This window comes from Denticeps clupeoides, unplaced genomic scaffold (genome assembly GCF_900700375.1).
Source record: "Denticeps clupeoides unplaced genomic scaffold, fDenClu1.1, whole genome shotgun sequence".
NCBI classification, from domain to species: Eukaryota; Metazoa; Chordata; class Actinopteri; order Clupeiformes; family Denticipitidae; genus Denticeps; species Denticeps clupeoides.
This window is the reverse complement of record NW_021629713.1, coordinates 19,573-29,502: the sequence shown is the minus strand read 5'-3', so window position 1 is coordinate 29,502 and position 9,930 is coordinate 19,573.

The window sequence follows — 9,930 nt, the reverse complement described above, 5'->3', positions numbered from 1 at the left end:
TTCCCTTTTTCACTTCTGACTTGTTTTTTTTTTAACTTTGTCGTTTTTCCACTTATTCAACTAAGTTGGAATTGTAAAATGCTCAAAAATCTACAAAGTCGAAAAAAAAAAAAAAGTCCGAAGTAAAAAGGTTAAAAAAAATGACAAAAAATGACAAAAGTCAGAAGAGAAAAAGTGAAAAAAATGACAAAGTCGAAAAAAAACATGTCAGTTTTGTCAGTTTTTCCACTTTTTTTACTTCTGACTTTTGTTGTTTTTTAAATCAGTTTTGTCAGTTATTTCCCTTTTTCACTTCTGACTTGTTTTTTTTTAACTTTGTCATTTTTTCCACTTATTCAACTAAGTTGGAATTGTAAAATGCTCAAAAATCTACAAAGTCGAAAAAAAAAAAAAAGTCCGAAGTAAAAAGGTTAAAAAAAATGACAAAAAATGACAAAAGTCAGAAGAGAAAAAGTGAAAAAAATGACAAAGTCGAAAAAAAAACATGTCAGTTTTGTCAGTTTTTCCACTTTTTTTACTTCTGACTTTTGTTGTTTTTTAAATCAGTTTTGTCAGTTATTTCCCTTTTTCACTTCTGACTTGTTTTTTTTTAACTTTGTCATTTTTTTCCACTTATTCAACTAAGTAGGAATTGTAAAATGCTCAAAAATCTACAAAGTCGAAAAAAAAAAAAAAGTCCGAAGTAAAAATGTAAAAAAAAATGACAAAAAATGACAAAAGTCAGAAGAGAAAAAGTGAAAAAAATGACAAAGTCGAAAAAAAACATGTCAGTTTTGTCAGTTTTTCCACTTTTTTTACTTCTGACTTTTGTTGTTTTTTAAATCAGTTTTGTCAGTTATTTCCCTTTTTCACTTCTGACTTGTTTTTTTTTAACTTTGTCATTTTTTCCACTTATTCAACTAAGTTGGAATTGTAAAATGCTCAAAAATCTACAAAGTCGAAAAAAAAAAAAAAGTCCGAAGTAAAAATGTAAAAAAAAATGACAAAAAATGACAAAAGTCAGAAGAGAAAAAGTGAAAAAAATGACAAAGTCGAAAAAAAACATGTCAGTTTTGTCAGTTTTTCCACTTTTTTTACTTCTGACTTTTGTTGTTTTTTAAATCAGTTTTGTCAGTTATTTCCCTTTTTCACTTCTGACTTGTTTTTTTTTAACTTTGTCATTTTTTCCACTTATTCAACTAAGTTGGAATTGTAAAATGCTCAAAAATCTACAAAGTCGAAAAAAAAAAAAAAAGTCCGAAGTAAAAAGGTTAAAAAAATGACAAAAAATGACAAAAGTCAGAAGAGAAAAAGTGAAAAAAATGACAAAGTCGAAAAAAAACATGTCAGTTTTGTCAGTTTTTCCACTTTTTTTACTTCTGACTTTTGTTGTTTTTTAAATCAGTTTTGTCAGTTATTTCCCTTTTTCACTTCTGACTTGTTTTTTTTTAACTTTGTCATTTTTTCCACTTATTCAACTAAGTTGGAATTGTAAAATGCTCAAAAATCTACAAAGTCGAAAAAAAAAAAAAAAGTCCGAAGTAAAAAGGTTAAAAAAAATGACAAAAAATGACAAAAGTCAGAAGAGAAAAAGTGAAAAAAATGACAAAGTCGAAAAAAAACATGTCAGTTTTGTCAGTTTTTCCACTTTTTTTACTTCTGACTTTTGTTGTTTTTTAAATCAGTTTTGTCAGTTATTTCCCTTTTTCACTTCTGACTTGTTTTTTTTTAACTTTGTCATTTTTTCCACTTATTCAACTAAGTTGGAATTGTAAAATGCTCAAAAATCTACAAAGTCGAAAAAAAAAAAAAAGTCCGAAGTAAAAAGGTTAAAAAAATGACAAAAAATGACAAAAGTCAGAAGAGAAAAAGTGAAAAAAATGACAAAGTCGAAAAAAAACATGTCAGTTTTGTCAGTTTTTCCACTTTTTTTACTTCTGACTTTTGTTGTTTTTTAAATCAGTTTTGTCAGTTATTTCCCTTTTTCACTTCTGACTTGTTTTTTTTTAACTTTGTCATTTTTTCCACTTATTCAACTAAGTTGGAATTGTAAAATGCTCAAAAATCTACAAAGTCGAAAAAAAAAAAAAAAGTCCGAAGTAAAAAGGTAAAAAAAATGACAAAAAATGACAAAAGTCAGAAGAGAAAAAGTGAAAAAAATGACAAAGTCGAAAAAAAACATGTCAGTTTTGTCAGTTTTTCCACTTTTTTTACTTCTGACTTTTGTTGTTTTTTAAATCAGTTTTGTCAGTTATTTCCCTTTTTCACTTCTGACTTGTTTTTTTTTAACTTTGTCATTTTTTCCACTTATTCAACTAAGTTGGAATTGTAAAATGCTCAAAAATCTACAAAGTCGAAAAAAAAAAAAAAAGTCCGAAGTAAAAAGGTTAAAAAAAATGACAAAAAATGACAAAAGTCAGAAGAGAAAAAGTGAAAAAAATGACAAAGTCGAAAAAAAACATGTCAGTTTTGTCAGTTTTTCCACTTTTTTTACTTCTGACTTTTGTTGTTTTTTAAATCAGTTTTGTCAGTTATTTCCCTTTTTCACTTCTGACTTGTTTTTTTTTAACTTTGTCATTTTTTCCACTTATTCAACTAAGTTGGAATTGTAAAATGCTCAAAAATCTACAAAGTCGAAAAAAAAAAAAAAGTCCGAAGTAAAAAGGTAAAAAAAATGACAAAAAATGACAAAAGTCAGAAGAGAAAAAGTGAAAAAAATGACAAAGTCGAAAAAAAACATGTCAGTTTTGTCAGTTTTTCCACTTTTTTTACTTCTGACTTTTGTTGTTTTTTAAATCAGTTTTGTCAGTTATTTCCCTTTTTCACTTCTGACTTGTTTTTTTTAACTTTGTCATTTTTTCCACTTATTCAACTAAGTTGGAATTGTAAAATGCTCAAAAATCTACAAAGTCGAAAAAAAAAAAAAAAGTCCGAAGTAAAAAGGTTAAAAAAATGACAAAAAATGACAAAAGTCAGAAGAGAAAAAGTGAAAAAAATGACAAGTCGAAAAAAAACATGTCAGTTTTGTCAGTTTTTCCACTTTTTTACTTCTGACTTTTGTTGTTTTTTAAATCAGTTTTGTCAGTTATTTCCCTTTTTCACTTCTGACTTGTTTTTTTTTAACTTTGTCATTTTTTCCACTTATTCAACTAAGTTGGAATTGTAAAATGCTCAAAAATCTACAAAGTCGAAAAAAAAAAAAAAGTCCGAAGTAAAAAGGTAAAAAAAATGACAAAAAATGACAAAAGGTCAGAAGAGAAAAAGTGAAAAAAATGACAAAGTCGAAAAAAAACATGTCAGTTTTGTCAGTTTTTCCACTTTTTTACTTCTGACTTTGTTGTTTTTTAAATCAGTTTTGTCAGTTATTTCCCTTTTTCACTTCTGACTTTGTTTTTTTTTAACTTTGTCATTTTTTCCACTTATTCAACTAAGTTGGAATTGTAAAATGCTCAAAAATCTACAAAGTCGAAAAAAAAAAAAAAGTCCGAAGTAAAAAGGTTAAAAAAAATGACAAAAAATGACAAAAGTCAGAAGAGAAAAAGTGAAAAAAATGACAAAGTCGAAAAAAAACATGTCAGTTTTGTCAGTTTTTCCACTTTTTTTACTTCTGACTTTTGTTGTTTTTTAAATCAGTTTTGTCAGTTATTTCCCTTTTTCACTTCTGACTTGTTTTTTTTTAACTTTGTCAGTTTTTTCCACTTATTCAACTAAGTTGGAATTGTAAAATGCTCAAAAATCTACAAAGTCGAAAAAAAAAAAAAAGTCCGAAGTAAAAATGTTAAAAAAATGACAAAAAATGACAAAAGTCAGAAGAGAAAAAGTGAAAAAAATGACAAAGTCGAAAAAAAACATGTCAGTTTTGTCAGTTTTTCCACTTTTTTTACTTCTGACTTTTGTTGTTTTTTAAATCAGTTTTGTCAGTTATTTCCCTTTTTCACTTCTGACTTGTTTTTTTTTAACTTTGTCATTTTTTCCACTTATTCAACTAAGTTGGAATTGTAAAATGCTCAAAAATCTACAAAGTCGAAAAAAAAAAAAAAGTCCGAAGTAAAAAGGTAAAAAAAATGACAAAAAATGACAAAAGTCAGAAGAGAAAAAGTGAAAAAAATGACAAAGTCGAAAAAAAACATGTCAGTTTTGTCAGTTTTTCCACTTTTTTTACTTCTGACTTTTGTTGTTTTTTAAATCAGTTTTGTCAGTTATTTCCCTTTTTCACTTCTGACTTGTTTTTTTTTAACTTTGTCATTTTTTCCACTTATTCAACTAAGTTGGAATTGTAAAATGCTCAAAAATCTACAAAGTCGAAAAAAAAAAAAAAAAGTCCGAAGTAAAAAGGTAAAAAAAAATGACAAAAAATGACAAAAGTCAGAAGAGAAAAAGTGAAAAAAATGACAAAGTCGAAAAAAAACATGTCAGTTTTGTCAGTTTTTCCACTTTTTTTACTTCTGACTTTTGTTGTTTTTTAAATCAGTTTTGTCAGTTATTTCCCTTTTTCACTTCTGACTTGTTTTTTTTTAACTTTGTCATTTTTTCCACTTATTCAACTAAGTTGGAATTGTAAAATGCTCAAAAATCTACAAAGTCGAAAAAAAAAAAAAAAGTCCGAAGTAAAAAGGTTAAAAAAAATGACAAAAAATGACAAAAGTCAGAAGAGAAAAAGTGAAAAAAATGACAGTCGAAAAAAAACATGTCAGTTTTGTCAGTTTTTCCACTTTTTTAACTTCTGACTTTTGTTTTTTTTTTAACTTTGTCATTTTTTCCACTTATTCAACTAGTTGGAACTGTAAAATGCTCAAAAATCTACAAAGTCAAAAAAAAAAAAAAAGTCCGAAGTAAAAAGGTAAAAAAAAATGACAAAAAATGACAAAAGTCAGAAGAGAAAAAGTGAAAAAAATGACAAAGTTGAAAAAAAACATGTCAGTTTTGTCAGTTTTTCCACTTTTTTTACTTCTGACTTTTGTTGTTTTTTAAATCAGTTTTGTCAGTTATTTCCCTTTTTCACTTCTGACTTGTTTTTTTTTTAACTTTGTCGTTTTTTCCACTTATTCAACTAAGATAGAATTGTAAAATGCTCAAAAATCCACAAAGTCGAAAAAAAAAAAAAAAGTCCGAAGTAAAAAGGTTAAAAAAAATGACAAACAATGACAAAAGTCAGAAGAGAAAACGTGAAAAAAATGACAAAGTCGAAAAAAAACATGTCAGTTTTGTCAGTTTTTCCACTTTTTTTACTTCTGACTTTTGTTGTTTTTTAAATCAGTTTTGTCAGTTATTTCCCTTTTTCACTTCTGACTTGTTTTTTTTTTTAACTTTGTCATTTTTTCCACTTATTCAACTAAGTTGGAATTGTAAAATGCTCAAAAGTCTATAAAGTCGAAAAAAAAAAAAAAAGTCCGAAGTAAAAATGTTAAAAAAATGACAAAAAATGACAAAAGTCAGAAGAGAAAAAGTGAAAAAAATGACAAAGTTGAAAAAAAACATGTCAGTTTTTTCAGTTTTTCCACTTTTTTACTTCTGACTTTTGTTGTTTTTTAAATCAGTTTTGTCAGTTATTTCCCTTTTTCACTTCTGACTTGTTTTTTTTTAACTTTGTCGTTTTTTCCACTTATTCACCTAAGTAGGAATTGTAAAATGCTCAAAAATCTACAAAGTCGAAAAAAAAAAAAATTCCGAAGTAAAAAGGAAAAAAAAATGACAAAAATGACAAAAGTCAGAAGAGAAAAAGTGAGAAAAATGACAAAGTCGAAAAAAAACATGTCAGTTTTGTCAGTTTTTCCACGTTTTTTACCTCTGACTTTTGTTGTTTTTTATATCAGTTTTGTCAGTTTTTTCCCTTTTTCACTTCTGACTTTGTTTTTATCTTTGTCATTTTTTCCACGTATTCAACTAAGTTGGAATTGTAAAATGCTCAAAAATCTACTAAGTCGAAAAAAAAAAAAAATCCGAACTAAAAAGGTTAAAAAATGACAAAAGTCAGAATAGAAAAAGTGAGAAAAATGACAGTCGAAAAAAAACATGTCAGTTTTGTCAGTTTTTCCACTTTTTTAACTTCTGACTTTTGTTTTTTTTTTAACTTTGTCATTTTTTCCACTTATTCAACTAGTTGGAATTGTAAAATGTAAAATGAATTGTCAAAAAAAAAAAAAAGTCCGAAGTAAAAAGGTAAAAAAAAATGACAAAAAATGACAAAAGTCAGAAGAGAAAAAGTGAAAAAAATGACAAAGTTGAAAAAAAACATGTCAGTTTTGTCAGTTTTTCCACTTCTTTTTACTTCTGACTTTTGTTGTTTTTTAAATCAGTTTTGTCAGTAATTTCCCTTTTTCACTTCTGACTTGTTTTTTTTTTTAACTTTGTCGTTTTTTCCACTTATTCAACTAAGATAGAATTGTAAAATGCTCAAAAATCCACAAAGTCGAAAAACAAAAAAAAAAAGTCCGAAGTAAAAAGGTTAAAAAAAATGACAAACAATGACAAAAGTCAGAAGAGAAAACGTGAAAAAAATGACAAAGTCGCAAAAAAACATGTCAGTTTTGTCAGTTTTTCCACTTTTTTTACTTCTGACTTTTGTTGTTTTTTAAATCAGTTTTGTCAGTTATTTCCCTTTTTCACTTCTGACTTGTTTTTTTTTAACTTTGTCGTTTTTTCCACTTATTCACCTAAGTAGGAATTGTAAAATGCTCAAAAATCTACAAAGTCGAAAAAAAAAAATTCCGAAGTAAAAAGGAAAAAAAAATGACAAAAAATGACAAAAGTCAGAAGAGAAAAAGTGAGAAAAATGACAAAGTCGAAAAAAAACATGTCAGTTTTGTCAGTTTTTCCACGTTTTTTACCTCTGACTTTTGTTGTTTTTTATATTAGTTTTGTCAGTTATTTCCCTTTTTCACTTCTGACTTTGTTTTTATCTTTGTCATTTTTTCCACTTATTCAACTAAGCTGGAATTGTAAAATGCTCAAAAATCTACTAAGTCGAAAAAAAAAAAAATTCCGTACTAAAAAGGTTAAAAAATGACAAAAGTCAGAATAGAAAAAGTGAGAAAAATGACAGTCGAAAAAAAACATGTCAGTTTTGTCAGTTTTTCCACTTTTTTAACTTCTGACTTTTGTTTTTTTTTTAACTTTGTCATTTTTTCCACTTATTCAACTAGTTGGAATTGTAAAATGCTCAAAAATCTACAAAGTCAAAAAAAAAAAAAAAGTCCGAAGTAAAAAGGTAAAAAAAAATGACAAAAAATGACAAAAGTCAGAAGAGAAAAAGTGAAAAAAATGACAAAGTTGAAAAAAAACATGTCAGTTTTGTCAGTTTTTCCACTTTTTTTACTTCTGACTTTTGTTGTTTTTTATATCAGTTTTGTCAGTTATTTCCCTTTTTCTTTTTTTTTTTTTTTTTTTTTTTTTTTCTTTGACATGTTTATTCAGTATTTACAGATAGATGTACAATCACTTTAAGGTATTGTGACTTGAATTTCACTTCAAAAATACAGAAACAACTTAAGCAATAAAAACAAGTCTATAAACAAAAAGAATACACAAAATAAGAATTTAAATAATACCATAATAGAAACATGTCATTTATAACACACATATATACACACGAAAAAACCCAACAGAACCAAGACCATTCTTTATTATTATTATATATATATATTTTTTTATATAGATATAAAAATATAACCATCGCAAAACCCTAATTGACACACAAAACCATTTCTCTCACATTTGGAGATAAGTGATCTAAAAAGGGAGACCATACATTCTGAAAGCTATTTATATTATCCCTAAGCACAGCCGCCAGCCTCTCATGAGGCAGGACTGCAAAAATCTCTCTATACCATTGTGTGACAGAGGGGGGAGTATTTTTTATCCATCTAATAAGAATACACTTTCTTGCCACAAGTAGTAATTTGTCTAATAATCTATAACTTTTGGCATCAAGTTTCAGTGAAGTTGCTTGTCTTTTAGACGGGAGCCCCAAAAGAAAAAGGCCAGGATCCGCTTTCAGTTTTATCTTAAGGATGGTACTGATTTCATGAGCAACAAAATTCCAAAATCTTGAGATGAGCCTACACCCCCAAAAACAGTGAAAGTATGTCCCCAGCTCTGTGTGGCATTTAACACAGAGAGCTGGCACAGAGGAATCAATCTTATTCATTAATACTGGCGTTATATGTAACCTGTGTAAAATCTTATATTGAGTCTCTCTAAGCCGGTTACAAACAAAAGTGTATCGGACACTTTTCATAGCCTCCTGCCAGTCATCGTCTATATAAACATTACCCAGATCTTCCTCCCATTTCCGGGCCACCGTGCTCACCAGTCCAGAGTCATTAGCATATAAAAAGGAATAAAATTTAGAAATGAAATGAGCAGCATTGGTTGTATTGAGAAATAAACTCTCCAGCCTGCTAGGTGCTATGGGATCCGGTACCTGCTTTTGCTTTGAGATACCATAGTGCCGAATTTGCAGATATCCAAAGTGATGTTGATTTGGAAGATCAAACTTCTGTTGTAACTGTTGGAAGGACATTAAAGAGCCATCCTGAAATAAGTCCCCTAGTACACGAATCCCCTTCATATACCATGTTTTAAAGAGAGGTGAGCCCACGCCAGGAGCAAAATCCCAATTAGCATATATTGGATTCAGCATAAGTGTAGACCCATCTCTCCCAAAGAATCCGGACATCTGTCGCCAAACTTTTATGGAATTGTAGAGTATTGGATTTTTCCTCACTGAATCATCATATTTATGGGGACAGGCAAACAAGCTCCAGACAGATAATGGGGAGCAGGACCAGGAATCTATAGTAGGACACAGATCATAATAAGACCTAAACCATTCCCAAATGAATCTGGAGTGGCAAGCCCAGTTATAGTATAAAATATTTGGCATAGCTAATCCACCCAATTCCACTGGCATTTGCAAAGACCTGATTTTTTGTCTAGGCTTTTTTCCATTCCATATAAATCTAGAAAAGGCGCTTTCCAGTTGAGTACAGATTTTCCTGCTTAACCATAAGGGTAACATCTGAAGAGGGTACAGTAGTCGAGGGAGAATATTCATCTTGATTAAACTTATTCTACCAAGCAGTGAAAGAGGGAGTGCTTGCCAGCGACTTAGATCACTTTTAATGGTATGAATAATCGGAGCATAATTAAGTTTCCATAATTTGTTTAAATCAACTGGTACATTAATCCCAAGATAAACAAATCCAGATTTTGACCATTTAAAGGGGAAGTTAGTTATAGATTCAGTATCAAAAAGACCTAAAGGTAATGCCTCTGATTTGCTGAAGTTAATTTTATACCCTGAGAATAAACTGAATTCATCAAATAATGATAATGCTGCTGGTATAGATAATTCAGGTAATGATAGAAACAATAGGATGTCATCTGCATATAGTGCAATTTTGTGCTCATTGCCACTTATCGATATACCCTTTATATCTGTGTTCTGTCTGATAGCCTCTGCCAGGGGTTCCAGAGCCAGCGCAAACAAGAGAGGGCTCAGCGGGCATCCCTGTCTGGTGCCCCTGGCAAGTGGGAAAGGACCAGACCTTAGGCCATTAGTAATAACACAAGACATAGGAGAATGGTAGATAGTTTGAATCCATCTTAGAAAATCTCCCTCTATACCGAATCTCTGCAAAGTCCCAAACAGGTAACCCCATTCAACTCTGTCAAAAGCCTTCTCTGCATCCAGAGATACAGAAATTGCCTCACAGTTTTGTTGACTAGTATATTGTATGACATTCAGGAGTCTCCTTATATTTGTGATAGAAAAACGTTTCTGTATAAATCCCGTCTGGTCTGGGTTTATAAGGTTAGGAAGAACCACCTCAAGTCTTTTAGCCAGCAACTTAGAAAGTATCTTAGCATCAACCCCAATTAGGCTAATAGGTCTATAAGAACTGCATGAGTCAGGTGGTTTATTCTTTTTAAGAATTAAAGAAATATTTG